The sequence below is a fragment of the Garra rufa genome, chromosome 5, assembly GCF_049309525.1.
Source record: "Garra rufa chromosome 5, GarRuf1.0, whole genome shotgun sequence".
Taxonomy (NCBI): domain Eukaryota; kingdom Metazoa; phylum Chordata; class Actinopteri; order Cypriniformes; family Cyprinidae; genus Garra; species Garra rufa.
In genome coordinates this window covers 24,594,936-24,610,968 of record NC_133365.1, presented here as the reverse complement: position 1 = coordinate 24,610,968, position 16,033 = coordinate 24,594,936, and the positions used below count along the sequence as shown (strand labels likewise).

Below are 16,033 nucleotides of genomic sequence, written 5' to 3'. Positions count from 1 at the left end.
CAAAATCTACGGCGCCCTATTCATTTGACGCGCTTCCAGCTCCTCTCCCCTCGCCACTCTCCATGGCGGGGCAGCCAAGGGGTACGTGGCGGTCCCCCGGGTCGGGCGCGCCATCGCGGTGCACCTTTGCCCGCAGGCGCGGCCGCCTGGTGGGGCCCTCCGCGTCTCCCTTTTTGGGCATGTGAAATTCTTCCGCCCTCATCGGCTGGGCCTTTTCTGCGCCCCCCGACACGCTGCCCCGCCCTGCAGGCCATGGCAACACTGCAAAAGTGCCAGGTGCAGGCACCTTAAGGCCTGCACGAGAGTGGTCCTGACCAGGGGGTACTTGAAGAACTCCGCGCCGCCACTGACTTCGCCCTTCGGGCTACTAGGTCGCGGCGTGTCCCCTTGGTCAGGTGATGTCCACCTGTGTGGTCCAGGAACGCCACCTATGGCTGACTCTGGCCCGGATGGCAGAGGCCGACAAAGTTCGCTTTCTCGACTCTCCCATTCCCCAGAGCGGCCTATTCGGCGACACCGTGAAGGGTTTTTGCTCAGCGGCGTCGAACGTATCGCCGGCCCCCAAAAGCCTGCGATCCTCCGCCCATCAGCATACCCCGTCGAGATGCCAGAGCAGTACGCCTCCCCGTCGTTCGGGCTGGGCATCTCCTCTGGCGCTCCAACGGTCCAGAGGCAGACGGAGGCCGTCCAACATATCCTGCCCCGCCGCGAAGTTACCATTCCGCCGCCTGGGCCCCCGCCTCCGCCTGCCCGTCGCCGAGGGCGTCCCCCCGCAGCTCCGTCCCCTGCTGAGCCACACGATCCAGGCTCGCAGCCGACGTCGAGCCGCCCGTGGGAGAGGGACGCCGCTCGCCTCTCAGGGTCCTGCGACGGAAGACCCTCGCAGGCGAGCTTCGAAGCGTCCCTGATGCGAGCACCCCCGGAGGTGGAGAGAGCTACTCTGTCGGCACTCCCGCTGGAAGCGGGACTTAGCCGGTCATTTGAAATCACAGAAAGACCCAGCCTTCTCACCTCTGGGGCCCCGGCCCCGAGTTTCCTTCCTGAGCAGCACTTCCACTCCTCGGAACCAGACTCGGGACCGGATGTCGCCAGCGCGGGAACCAGGGAAGTAGGTAAGCACTGCTTAGTGCAGTTAGACACTTCTCCAGGACGTTATCCTTCTGGGTTTTGTCTCCTTCCCTGTCTTTCCCCAGGCTGCCCCACCACGGTCACGCCGGTCAACGTTCCCTTGATACCACTACACTGGTTGATACGGACGGTACGGCCCGGCTCCAGGCGTCCGCCCAGACTCACAGGTACCCCTTACATTCTTTATTCAGAAACAGGCGTGCCTCTGTTCTGCCTGCGGAGGTCGCGTTCCTACTGGCGAAGGACGCGATCCAGCCTGTCTCTCCAGCCGGGACGAGGTCGGGGTTTGATAAGAGTCCTGACTTCACGTGTCCAGTTAGAGTGGTGGGTTAACATCCGCCCTGGATGGAGCTCTGTTCCGATCCCTTCTTAGGCTGTCGGCACACATGCTCACGACGACGCACATACAAGTATGTTCCGTCTCCAGGGCTGGGTTGCAGCCATCTGCCTGAAGGGCACCCGCTGTCGCGTCTCGATCTCCCCGGCGCACACCCCTTCGGCGGTCTGCCCCGGGGATCGAGCGCTCAGCGCGAGGTGCTTCCATTTGGCTAGTCCCTCTCCTTCCTGCCTTCTTAGGCCATGGGAGCTCCCCTGTCCCCTCTTCGGCAGACAGGTATTCGCGTCTTCAACCGTCTCTTCGACTGGTGCTTTACCAGCCCACTCGTGAGTTCCGTTGTGCGAACATTGGGACCTGGTGCCTCGGCACCCCCGCCATCTGGTCCTTCAGGCCAACCGAGGAAATTCGTTTCCTCGGTCGGGAGCCCGACTCGGTCCTCAAGACAGCCCGCCTTACTACCAAGAGCGCGCAGTCAGTGCTGTAGTTCCTGAATCAATCAGGCACAACACAGCGGTTCTCTCAAACTGAGGCTCCTGGGGCACATGACAGCTCTAGCCGCTAAGAGCCGCTAAGCTTGTTCATGTGAGACCGCTTCAGCACGATCGAGTCCCATGATGGGCATGGCATCTCGGCCCACTCCGGACTGGCGTTTTCCCGCAGTTTGGCCGACAAGCCAGCCCGTGGCTCACCACGGGTTGGGTTGCCATGTACGACAGAGGCTTACAGCCTCTCCATCTGCTCCCAGGGAGTATGTGGCAGATTTTGCTACTGGCCATTCACTCGAAGCAGGTAAACTCAACCGTGCAGCCTATCGGCTCTCACGGCAGTCCACCACCTGCAGGATGGCGACTCCACCCCGTGACGCAGCTAGTTTGGAGCATATCGGTAGGCCAGCCACATCCGCTCGCCCCCGATTGCTCCCATTACCAGCTGCCTCTTTCAGAGCAGCGCTGGCACTCAGCTGTCCTCCGGGGCCCAAGTACGCCCTTCCCCAGCGAGCCTCCTTGCACAGACTCTGTGCAAGTCCAGGGAGGACGAGGAGTAAGTCTGTTGGTTGCGCTACAAGAATGGCCCACCCAGACTCAGGTCTAGTAACCGTTCCCTCGCGGCAGTCCCTCCCTGTAGGGCACGGGATGACACCCAGACCTCTCCGGCCTTCGCAGGCCGTGATACAATTATCACTCAGTACCGAGCTCCCTTGACTAGGCAGGCTCGCACTGAGATGAGGTCTATTTGCTGGCTTTCCACAGAGTTACACGGTTGCAGTATGCTTCCCTTCCTGCAGGAGAGTTGAGCGCAGACTGTCCCCTCACTCTAAGTATATGCAGCTGCTTCGCCGCGTATCACATGCAGTAGATGGAGCTAAGTAGGTAAGCATTCACTGGCCGTGAGGTTTCCCAGAGGTGCCCAGAACGCACCCCACACCCTCTTGGGGCCTTTCCGTCGCCTTCAGAGCCGCGGGACGCTCCAATTGAGCCACTGGCCTCAGTCGAGCTAGCATTCCTGTCATCAAGACAGCGCTCCTGACCGCCCTGGCTCCCGTTAAGAGGGCAGGAGACCTAAAAGTTTTCTCTGTCAAGTAACGCCTCATACCCTCTGGGACCCCCCCGTCGCCTTCGGGGCCGCGGGGTGCTCCTCAGGAGCCTCGGGCCTCAGTCGAGCTAGAATTTCTGTCATTAAGACAGCACTCCTGACTGCCCCGGCTTCCTTAAGAGGGTAAGTTACCGACAAGCTCAGGTTCCTCAGAGGTGCTTAGCACGCACCTCATACCTCGTGGGCCTCCCCGTCGCCTTTCAGGGCCGCGGGTCGCTCCGTTGGAGCCACGGGCCTCAGTCGAGCTAAAGTTCCTGTCATTAAGACAGCGCTCCTGACTGCCCTGGCTCCCATCAAGAGGGCCTATAAGCTTCTCTGCCAGCAAAGTGTGTCGAGAATTCGGGCCCGGCGTTCTCCACGTTACCGTCGAGACCCCGGCTCGGTGCCCAAGGTCCCCACCACGCCTTTCCGCGACCAGGTGGTAGACCTGCAAGCTCTGCTCTGGAGGAGGCAGACCCAGTCGTGCGATGTTGTGTCGTTAAATATGTGAGACTGAATCACTCGGCACTTCAGCCGCACCAGCAGCTTCTGCCTCGGGATTCGCAGAAAGGGAATGCTCCCCGAACTGAGGTTGGCTAAATGGTGGTAGATGCCCCTCCCTGTTATACCCAGGGACAGCCGTGATCCTTGGTTCATGGCACCTCACCAGCAGATGTAAAAATCGGAAGCTGCGGGCTGGGCGACACCCTACCTTCGCTTGGTTCTCCAACCTTGCGTAGAGGCCGTTCTCCCGTGTCCTAACTTAGGGACTCTCAGGCGAGCGGGAAGACCGGCTGGTGTCGGCTTGCTGCGCCATTTCCACGTGGATCCGTGCGCTATTTCCCAGAATGTTCCCTCCGGCGAACCCTGGGTCCTCCTGCCCCGCAGTCAGGGCTAGGCGCGGAGTAGTCCTGCACTGTGATCCTGCCTGGGTTTCCTTCGCCCCGCAGGTTGTGGCTTAGTTTTTTATTATTCCAGCGGAGGAGACCGCTGTTTCCCTCGTATATCCCCAAAAAACTTTTTATGGATATATTGAATTATTCTTATTTCCACATGTAAAATTTCATGTGCTCCGCCCCCCCAACCCATGCTTCAGTACAACTGGCATCCCTGGAGGGGCCCCCTTATTGGGCCCCAGGGCGTTGGGAAGGTTACGTTACACTTCGCCTGCCGGCACGTATACTTGTCAGCACGTGAAGCTGTTGCGTAACGCGGCGTCAGGGTCGTGGCCTTTTCCATGGGTTTGTTCCCAATGTAACGTCGAAGTGATTCGACTGAAGGGGTAACGTCTAGGTTACGAAGGTAACCCTCGTTCCCCGAAGGAGGGAACGGAGACGTTACATTCCCCTGCCACGCCCCTGGCGTCGCGCTGACGCCGGGCTCTCCCGGCTCTTCAGCAAAAGCCTGACTGAGTGGTGCGCGCAGCCATCTTATATACCCGTATGTACGGGGGCGTGGCCGGCGCGCACGTCCACTCGCCAATTTTCAATTGGCCTTTTTAATAAGGCTCAGAGGTGATCGGTCTCTCAGGCGAGATCCCAATGTAACGTCTCCGTTCCCTCCTTCGGGGAACGAGGGTTACCTTCGTAACCTAGACGTTTCATATGGTCTCATCGTTTGAACCACGTTAGTTCAACAAAGTACGGCTGTTGTTAAAGACCTCACCAACTAATAACTTATGCTATTTAACTGATTAGGGTTCTCAAAAAATGCAACTGTATTGAACATATAATCACTCATTTAATATTTTTTGTTCCCTGTCATTTCGCTGTATTTTCTGTTTGATTTAGCACAGGTTCCCTCTTACGTCATACTCCGAAAGTTCCCTTAGGCATTTGTGCGCATGCGCACTACTCATAAAGGGTGATTTAATAGAGGACGCACAAAAATACAGATTAAAATCATTTATATTTAGGTTAAATATAAGATATGACTTGTAGTGCATGTTAGCTTGCAAATTATGCCCCAAGAACATAATTTATTATGCCATATGTCTTACTAACAAGCAACAATGCCTCTAACCACAGGTCAAGTACGAAAAATAATGCCCCGTTTAAGGCATTCCACTCCACTGAAGGTGTGGAGCGGAAAATGAAAATAAATACGGCCTTTTAAAATTTAAATGTTCCAGCGATTTCATTCCGTCAACCCCTTAGAACACACCAAGAGCTAAACTCAGCACTGTAAAAAATATACTGTAGAATTTACAATAATTTACTGGCAAAAAAGTTGCCAATAAAATCCTGTAAAATAGCCGCTAATTGCTGTAAAATGGATTACAGTATAATACTGCTTAGCAATTTACAATAAATTGATGTTTGCAGAATACAGTAATTTTTTGTGTTTTTTACAGGATTATAAAATTAAACTTGTAAAAAGGCATTACAGGTTTTTTTTGTAATTACGGTAAATTACAGTATGTACCTGGCAACAAAAGTTGCCAATAAAATCCTGTGAATTCAGCAAAAGCCAAGATGTAGCTGTAATATTTTTTACAATGAAATTCCTGTAAATAACTATTTTAACTGTGAACTGTACTGTGCTCTTTACCATTATACTGACGTGAATGCATTAAAACAAAGATTAAAAAAAATAATCACTCAAATTCAAAGCTGTTGTAAGAAAATTGTTTATTAAAGCTGACACCTGACAACACTTCAGCACTGTCACTAGTAACAATTTTACTTTTTTAACTACAGAAAAAATTATAAAAAAATCAGCTGTTACAATACAACTACAAACAACTCAAGATTAAAGCATAAAGCAATAGTTAAATAAAAGTTAAAGGGACTGTTTGCCTAAAAATAAAAATGGTCATTATTTACTCTCCCTTAAATTGTTCCAAAACTATTAGTTTCTTTCTTGTGTTGAATACAAAAGATTATATTTTAATGAAGTTTATAACCAGACAAGTAAGCCATTGACTTCCATAATAGGGCAAAATATGACAGTCAATGGCTACTGTTACCAACATTTTAAAATATCTTAAAACAAGAAAGAAACTCAGAATTTTGGAACAACTGAAGGTGAGTAAATGATGGCAATCCCTTTAGGCTCAAAAAACAGAATGGCACTGACTGCTGATTCATTAAACCTAGAATACTCAAACAAACATTTAGCCATTTTTTAAAACATTTTAACATTCTTTAACATTTTTTGTAAGTTGACCAGTTTTTTTTATTTTATTTTTTAGCATGACCAAAGAACAAATCTGAAAGCAATTGTTATTTTATAGATGGCTTCTCCTGTAGTTGTAGTTTTGATACATTTGTAAACTTACATGCTTAACCACTCAAAGTCCATTAGCCTTCTGAGATGAGAACACACATGAGGATTGACTGTGTTGTTCCTCTTCTCGGAGACCTTCCCACCTTTTTTTTGCTCCAACCTTTGATGTGCCCGTCTTGGTGCCGGAGTGTGGGTTGATTCCAACAAAACATCTGCACAAACATCAGACAGACAAACATAAGCATGTGCAGAATTTATTAAAACTTGTTTAATAGTTCAAAAGCATTTGATGAACTATAGTAATGCATTACAGAGGAATAATTCATCCAAAAAAGAAATGATGTCAAGTTTTGTCAAACCTGAATAAATGTATTTCTTCTACTATAATAAAAGAATAGCAAAGAATGAGTAAACCAAACAGCCTTGGTTCTCAATGACTTCCACATTATGGAGGAAAAAATTGAAGCCATAAAGTATTTTGTTTCACTGGATTGGGAACTGGGAATAACTGAATTCAGAATAATTTAATTTGAATTTGAATTGTACAACATTTTAATTAATATGTATTTATAATATATTTTACACCAATTGTTAATATTAAATTAACATTAAGCACAAAGGGGTCAACAGGTTTTTGCATAGTTTAGAGTGACAAATCGTACCAGCATACTTTGAAGTCAAAATGCGTAGCCGCTATGCAAAATGTGTACAGGTTGGCAGGTCTGAATCATTAAACATGCGAATCCAGTGGTTCAACCTTAATTTTATGAAGCAATGAGAATACATTTGTGCACAATAAATAAATAAAATTTACTTTATTCAACAATTTCTTTCAGTCTCTGGAGTGTGTTTTTGGTGCACAAAAGTATTCTTGTCACTTTATTAAATTAAAGGGATACTCGATGCCGAAATGTTGAATAAAGTTGTTGTTTTTGTTTTATTTTCATACAAAAAGTATTCTTATCGCGTCATGATGTTATGATTGAACCACTGATGTATTCACTACCTTTCTGGGAAAAAACATCTTGGATTTCTTTTAAAAAATGATTTGTGTTCCAAAGATGAACAAAGGTCTTATGGCTTTTGAATGACATGAGGGAGAGTGATTAATGACTGAAATTTCATTTTTGGGTGAACAAAACCTTTATATTTAAGTAATATAAATACACATGCATAGTTAAGTATTTTTTTGTTTTTACCTCTGGATAAACTTGTGTTTTGGATGCAGGATGCCTCATGCTGGTACACCAGATTGAAGATGTAGTATGATGCAAACAAAGCAGCAAATCCAGGCACAAAGTTGGGGTGTGGATTCACGACCACTTGGCCCTCAATACTCAGCATCCACTGAGTTGCAGTGAGAATTTCACCTAAATAAATAAATACAGGCAACATGTTATAAGTCTTATGGTCTCTATATAGATGAGACTTGAATGCTGAAAATTTTGTAAAAGCATGGGAACAGTCAGGTAGCCAACTCCACAGGTGAAAGAGCAGTTACTCTGGTATTGCTCTCATATTGACAGAAATTACAGTGATACATTTCTCATTTAGATTTAGGTTCAAGCTTTATGTACAAGTAGGTTATATGACAACTTTTTAGCTTGTTATTTCGACAGATTAATTGCTTATATCGTTTGAAGCAAAACTGTTTAACTTACATTACGTTTGGTTTTGACTCTAAAAATACTGGCATTACACGTTCTCAATAAACCAGCATTTCAGTCTATATTCTGTGTCTATTTATATGCAATAATTTCAAAAATACTCTATCGAGAGTAAGGCAAATAAATCGGTAACAAAAAGCATTCATCAACGTCATGATATTATGTTTTTACCTTTATTATCTCCTTGGTGTTTCGGCTTGCCTGACAAAAATATAAAAAAATAAAGGAAGTTAACGACACATATTACGACGACACATCTCATACTCATCCAACGAGGTTAATATTTACATTTTTCAAAAGCAAAGACAACTGAGCACTTCATGTAACGTTAGTTTAGTCTCGCACTTAAGTTAGATCGATGAAGAAGAATCAGTTACAAAAAGCAGTATTCATTAAGACGGCATGACATTATGTTTTTACCTTTTAGCTCCGGATCGCACGTGAAAAACGTGAAAAAAAGAGAAAGAAAAAAGTTAACAACACATTCCTTTACAAAATAAACTTCACGTTTCAAGAGAACTCTTCCAGCGATGGTAATATTAATGTTTTTCTATCAACAAAGACAAATGCACCTCATATAACGTTAGTTTCGTTTCACACGCACTTCGATAGCAATGCTATGCCTGCCAAACTACATGTTCACTAGAAAGCAAAGGCAAATAAAGCTAACAAACTGCAGTATATATCAACATTAACATGACGATAAAGATTTACCTTAGTTTAGTCTGCTTTCTGAAATGGCGCGCACCGCATTTCTCTTCCTCGCCTGAAGCAACAGATAAATAAAGTTAACTAACGTTACACATCCCTTTACAAAAGCTAAATATAACCTTTAGAGCGATATCTTGATAAAACTTTTAACGTTTAGATAGATAGATAGATAGATAGATAGATAGATAGATAGATAGATAGATAGATAGATAGATAGATAGATAGATAGATAGATATGAATTACTTAACATTAAAATAAATAATTAATACTTATGGAAGTAAATTTAATTAAACTTACCAAAAATCGATTGCCGTTTATCTTCATGTTGTCGTTGTGCTTCAGTCTAACGTCACCAGATTTCAAAACAACATATCCGCCCGCGCAATCCCATAATGCCACAGCACAGTAAATTCTTGTAAAAATATTTAAAATACAGTCAAAGCACCTCCTACATGTAAATAAATTACAGCTAACAGTGAAATATACAGTTAACACTTGTAAAACCCTGTATAACCCATAATGCATTGCAAATTACAGCAATAAATTGTAAATTGGCAAAACAGTAAGTTTCTGTATAATTTTGCTGTAAAAAATACAGCAATTTGTTACAGTGAGGTGTTTGCAAGTAGTTTTATTTAAAACGGAGAGAGCTGCCTTCAGCCAGTGTTTTCTGTTGTACTGACATGAGAGTCAAGGCTCCGAGCTCTCGGTCTGCGAACTACATCACTAAGCCTCTTTTAAAAGCATTTAAATAAAAACAGTCCAGCGACTGTACACAATGTAAACAGATTATCATTTTAAAGAGCTAAGCGCATATGAGCTGTTTTATGTGGTTTACGGATGAGCTTCGGGGCTGGCGTTTCTTCGTCCGTGTTCACAAAACTACATATTTTAGAGGCATTAAAAAAAAAAAAAAAAAAAAAAAAACACTCCAGCGATTGAACAATAATCGTAGATTAGTGTATTTAAAATGTTAAAATGCTTGCTTATTTGTGCTGCATTTTTGTGGAAACGAATAAGCTAGTAAAGACTGTTTCATATGGTCTCATCGTTTGAACCACGTTAGTTCAACAAAGTACGGCTGTTGTTAAAGACCTCACCAACTAATAACTTATGCTATTTAACTGATTAGGGTTCTCAAAAAATGCAACTGTATTGAACAAATAATCACTCATTTAATATTTTTTGTTCCCTGTCATTTCGCTGTATTTTCTGTTTGATTTTGCACAGGTTCCCTCTTACGTCATACTCCGAAAGTTCCCTTAGGCATTTGTGCGCATGCGCACTACTCATAAAGGGTGATTTAATAGAGGACGCACAAAAATACAGATTAAAATCATTTATATTTAGGTTAAATATAAGATATGACTTGTAGTGCATGTTAGCTTGCAAATTATGCCCCAAGAACATAATTTATTATGCCATATGTCTTACTAACAAGCAACAATGCCTCTAACCACAGGTCAAGTACGAAAAATAATGCCCCGTTTAAGGCATTCCACTCCACTGAAGGTGTGGAGCGGAAAATGAAAATAAATACGGCCTTTTAAAATTTAAATGTTCCAGCGATTTCATTCCGTCAACCCCTTAGAACACACCAAGAGCTAAACTCAGGTGTTTGCAAGTAGTTTTATTTAAAACGGAGAGAGCTGCCTTCAGCCAGTGTTTTCTGTTGTACTGACATGAGAGTCAAGGCTCCGAGCTCTCGGTCTGCGAACTACATCACTAAGCCTCTTTTAAAAGCATTTAAATAAAAACAGTCCAGCGACTGTACACAATGTAAACAGATTATCATTTTAAAGAGCTAAGCGCATATGAGCTGTTTTATGTGGTTTACGGATGAGCTTCGGGGCTGGCGTTTCTTCGTCCGTGTTCACAAAACTACATATTTTAAAGGCATTAAAAAAAAAAAAAAACACTCCAGCGATTGAACAATAATAGTAGATTAGTGTATTTAAAACGTTAAAATGCTTGCTTATTTGTACTGCATTTTTGTGGAAACGAATAAGCTAGTAAAGACTGTTTCATATGGTCTCATCGTTTGAACCACGTTAGTTCAACAAAGTACGGCTGTTGTTAAAGACCTCACCAACTAATAATTTATGCTATTTAACTGATTAGAGTTCTCAAAAAAATGCAACTGTATTGAACATATAATCACTCATTTTATATTTTTGTTCCCTGTCATTTCGCTGTATTTTCTGTTTGATTTAGCACAGGTTCCCTCTTACGTCATACTCCGAAAGTTCCCTTAGGCATTTGTGCGCATGCGCACTACTCATAAAGGGTGATTTAATAGAGGACGCACAAAAATACAGATTAAAATCATTTATATTTAGGTTAAATATAAGATATGACTTGTAGTGCATGTTAGCTTGCAAATTATGCCCCAAGAACATAATTTATTATGCCATATGTCTTACTAACAAGCAACAATGCCTCTAACCACAGGTCACGTACGAAAAATAATGCCCCGTTTAAGGCATTCCACTCCACTGAAGGTGTGGAGCGGAAAATGAAAATAAATACGGCCTTTTAAAATTTAAATGTTCCAGCGATTTCATTCCGTCAACCCCTTAGAACACACCAAGAGCTAAACTCAGGTGTTTGCAAGTAGTTTTATTTAAAACGGAGAGAGCTGCCTTCAGCCAGTGTTTTCTGTTGTACTGACATGAGAGTCAAGGCTCCGAGCTCTCGGTCTGCGAACTACATCACTAAGCCTCTTTTAAAAGCATTTAAATAAAAACAGTCCAGCGACTGTACACAATGTAAACAGATTATCATTTTAAAGAGCTAAGCGCATATGAGCTGTTTTATGTGGTTTACGGATGAGCTTCGGGGCTGGCGTTTCTTCGTCCGTGTTCACAAAACTACATATTTTAAAGGCATTAAAAAAAAAAAAAAAAAAAAAAAAAACACTCCAGCGATTGAACAATAATCGTAGATTAGTGTATTTAAAATGTTAAAATGCTTGCTTATTTGTGCTGCATTTTTGTGGAAACGAATAAGCTAGTAAAGACTGTTTCATATGGTCTCATCGTTTGAACCACGTTAGTTCAACAAAGTACGGCTGTTGTTAAAGACCTCACCAACTAATAACTTATGCTATTTAACTGATTAGAGTTCTCAAAAAATGCAACTGTATTGAACATATAATCACTCATTTAATATTTTTTGTTCCCTGTCATTTCGCTGTATTTTCTGTTTGATTTAGCACATGTTCCCTCTTACGTCATACTCCGAAAGTTCCCTTAGGCATTTGTGCGCATGCGCACTACTCATAAAGGGTGATTTAATAGAGGACGCACAAAAATACAGATTAAAATCATTTATATTTAGGTTAAATATAAGATATGACTTGTAGTGCATGTTAGCTTGCAAATTATGCCCAAGAACATAATTTATTATGCCATATGTCTTACTAACAAGCAACAATGCCTCTAACCACAGGTCACGTACGAAAAGTAATGCCCCGTTTAAGGCATTCCACTCCACTGAAGGTGTGGATCGGAAAATGAACATAAATACGGCCTTTTAAAATTTAAATGTTCCAGCGATTTCATTCCGTCAACCCCTTAGAACACACCAAGAGCTAAACTCAGGTGTTTGCAAGTAGTTTTATTTAAAACGGAGAGAGCTGCCTTCAGCCAGTGTTTTCTGTTGTACTGACATGAGAGTCAAGGCTCCGAGCTCTCGGTCTGCGAACTACATCACTAAGCCTCTTTTAAAAGCATTTAAATAAAAACAGTCCAGCGACTGTACACAATGTAAACAGATTATCATTTTAAAGAGCTAAGCGCATATGAGCTGTTTTATGTGGTTTACGGATGAGCTTCGGGGCTGGCGTTTCTTCGTCCGTGTTCACAAAACTACATATTTTAAAGGCATTAAAAAAAAAAAAAAACACTCCAGCGATTGAACAATAATAGTAGATTAGTGTATTTAAAACGTTAAAATGCTTGCTTATTTGTACTGCATTTTTGTGGAAACGAATAAGCTAGTAAAGACTGTTTCATATGGTCTCATCGTTTGAACCACGTTAGTTCAACAAAGTACGGCTGTTGTTAAAGACCTCACCAACTAATAATTTATGCTATTTAACTGATTAGAGTTCTCAAAAAAATGCAACTGTATTGAACATATAATCACTCATTTTATATTTTTGTTCCCTGTCATTTCGCTGTATTTTCTGTTTGATTTAGCACAGGTTCCCTCTTACGTCATACTCCGAAAGTTCCCTTAGGCATTTGTGCGCATGCGCACTACTCATAAAGGGTGATTTAATAGAGGACGCACAAAAATACAGATTAAAATCATTTATATTTAGGTTAAATATAAGATATGACTTGTAGTGCATGTTAGCTTGCAAATTATGCCCCAAGAACATAATTTATTATGCCATATGTCTTACTAACAAGCAACAATGCCTCTAACCACAGGTCACGTACGAAAAATAATGCCCCGTTTAAGGCATTCCACTCCACTGAAGGTGTGGAGCGGAAAATGAAAATAAATACGGCCTTTTAAAATTTAAATGTTCCAGCGATTTCATTCCGTCAACCCCTTAGAACACACCAAGAGCTAAACTCAGGTGTTTGCAAGTAGTTTTATTTAAAACGGAGAGAGCTGCCTTCAGCCAGTGTTTTCTGTTGTACTGACATGAGAGTCAAGGCTCCGAGCTCTCGGTCTGCGAACTACATCACTAAGCCTCTTTTAAAAGCATTTAAATAAAAACAGTCCAGCGACTGTACACAATGTAAACAGATTATCATTTTAAAGAGCTAAGCGCATATGAGCTGTTTTATGTGGTTTACGGATGAGCTTCGGGGCTGGCGTTTCTTCGTCCGTGTTCACAAAACTACATATTTTAGAGGCATTAAAAAAAAAAAAAAAAAAAAAAAAACACTCCAGCGATTGAACAATAATCGTAGATTAGTGTATTTAAAATGTTAAAATGCTTGCTTATTTGTGCTGCATTTTTGTGGAAACGAATAAGCTAGTAAAGACTGTTTCATATGGTCTCATCGTTTGAACCACGTTAGTTCAACAAAGTACGGCTGTTGTTAAAGACCTCACCAACTAATAACTTATGCTATTTAACTGATTAGGGTTCTCAAAAAATGCAACTGTATTGAACAAATAATCACTCATTTAATATTTTTTGTTCCCTGTCATTTCGCTGTATTTTCTGTTTGATTTAGCACAGGTTCCCTCTTACGTCATACTCCGAAAGTTCCCTTAGGCATTTGTGCGCATGCGCACTACTCATAAAGGGTGATTTAATAGAGGACGCACAAAAATACAGATTAAAATCATTTATATTTAGGTTAAATATAAGATATGACTTGTAGTGCATGTTAGCTTGCAAATTATGCCCCAAGAACATAATTTATTATGCCATATGTCTTACTAACAAGCAACAATGCCTCTAACCACAGGTCAAGTACGAAAAATAATGCCCCGTTTAAGGCATTCCACTCCACTGAAGGTGTGGAGCGGAAAATGAAAATAAATACGGCCTTTTAAAATTTAAATGTTCCAGCGATTTCATTCCGTCAACCCCTTAGAACACACCAAGAGCTAAACTCAGGTGTTTGCAAGTAGTTTTATTTAAAACGGAGAGAGCTGCCTTCAGCCAGTGTTTTCTGTTGTACTGACATGAGAGTCAAGGCTCCGAGCTCTCGGTCTGCGAACTACATCACTAAGCCTCTTTTAAAAGCATTTAAATAAAAACAGTCCAGCGACTGTACACAATGTAAACAGATTATCATTTTAAAGAGCTAAGCGCATATGAGCTGTTTTATGTGGTTTACGGATGAGCTTCGGGGCTGGCGTTTCTTCGTCCGTGTTCACAAAACTACATATTTTAAAGGCATTAAAAAAAAAAAAACACTCCAGCGATTGAACAATAATAGTAGATTAGTGTATTTAAAACGTTAAAATGCTTGCTTATTTGTACTGCATTTTTGTGGAAACGAATAAGCTAGTAAAGACTGTTTCATATGGTCTCATCGTTTGAACCACGTTAGTTCAACAAAGTACGGCTGTTGTTAAAGACCTCACCAACTAATAATTTATGCTATTTAACTGATTAGAGTTCTCAAAAAAATGCAACTGTATTGAACATATAATCACTCATTTTATATTTTTGTTCCCTGTCATTTCGCTGTATTTTCTGTTTGATTTAGCACAGGTTCCCTCTTACGTCATACTCCGAAAGTTCCCTTAGGCATTTGTGCGCATGCGCACTACTCATAAAGGGTGATTTAATAGAGGACGCACAAAAATACAGATTAAAATCATTTATATTTAGGTTAAATATAAGATATGACTTGTAGTGCATGTTAGCTTGCAAATTATGCCCCAAGAACATAATTTATTATGCCATATGTCTTACTAACAAGCAACAATGCCTCTAACCACAGGTCACGTACGAAAAATAATGCCCCGTTTAAGGCATTCCACTCCACTGAAGGTGTGGAGCGGAAAATGAAAATAAATACGGCCTTTTAAAATTTAAATGTTCCAGCGATTTCATTCCGTCAACCCCTTAGAACACACCAAGAGCTAAACTCAGGTGTTTGCAAGTAGTTTTATTTAAAACGGAGAGAGCTGCCTTCAGCCAGTGTTTTCTGTTGTACTGACATGAGAGTCAAGGCTCCGAGCTCTCGGTCTGCGAACTACATCACTAAGCCTCTTTTAAAAGCATTTAAATAAAAACAGTCCAGCGACTGTACACAATGTAAACAGATTATCATTTTAAAGAGCTAAGCGCATATGAGCTGTTTTATGTGGTTTACGGATGAGCTTCGGGGCTGGCGTTTCTTCGTCCGTGTTCACAAAACTACATATTTTAAAGGCATTAAAAAAAAAAAAAAAAAAAAAAAAAACACTCCAGCGATTGAACAATAATCGTAGATTAGTGTATTTAAAATGTTAAAATGCTTGCTTATTTGTGCTGCATTTTTGTGGAAACGAATAAGCTAGTAAAGACTGTTTCATATGGTCTCATCGTTTGAACCACGTTAGTTCAACAAAGTACGGCTGTTGTTAAAGACCTCACCAACTAATAACTTATGCTATTTAACTGATTAGAGTTCTCAAAAAATGCAACTGTATTGAACATATAATCACTCATTTAATATTTTTTGTTCCCTGTCATTTCGCTGTATTTTCTGTTTGATTTAGCACATGTTCCCTCTTACGTCATACTCCGAAAGTTCCCTTAGGCATTTGTGCGCATGCGCACTACTCATAAAGGGTGATTTAATAGAGGACGCACAAAAATACAGATTAAAATCATTTATATTTAGGTTAAATATAAGATATGACTTGTAGTGCATGTTAGCTTGCAAATTATGCCCAAGAACATAATTTATTATGCCATAT

The 16,033-nt window shown here is 42.0% G+C and overlaps 1 long non-coding RNA gene across 2 annotated transcripts; it reads right to left on the bottom strand.

The window, feature by feature from the left end:
* Positions 1-5,650: 5,650 nt before the first annotated feature.
* On the bottom strand, positions 5,651-9,028 carry LOC141334427 (uncharacterized). Of its 2 annotated transcripts, XR_012355561.1 has the most exons (6): positions 8,942-9,028; positions 8,353-8,698; positions 8,104-8,133; positions 7,465-7,635; positions 5,776-6,477; positions 5,651-5,730 (listed from the first exon to the last, which is right to left on the bottom strand). It is a non-coding gene; the product is annotated as an uncharacterized lncRNA (long non-coding RNA). The 2 variants fall into 2 exon arrangements; XR_012355560.1 differs by having other exon boundaries at positions 5,651-6,477.
* Positions 9,029-16,033: the final 7,005 nt, after the last annotated feature.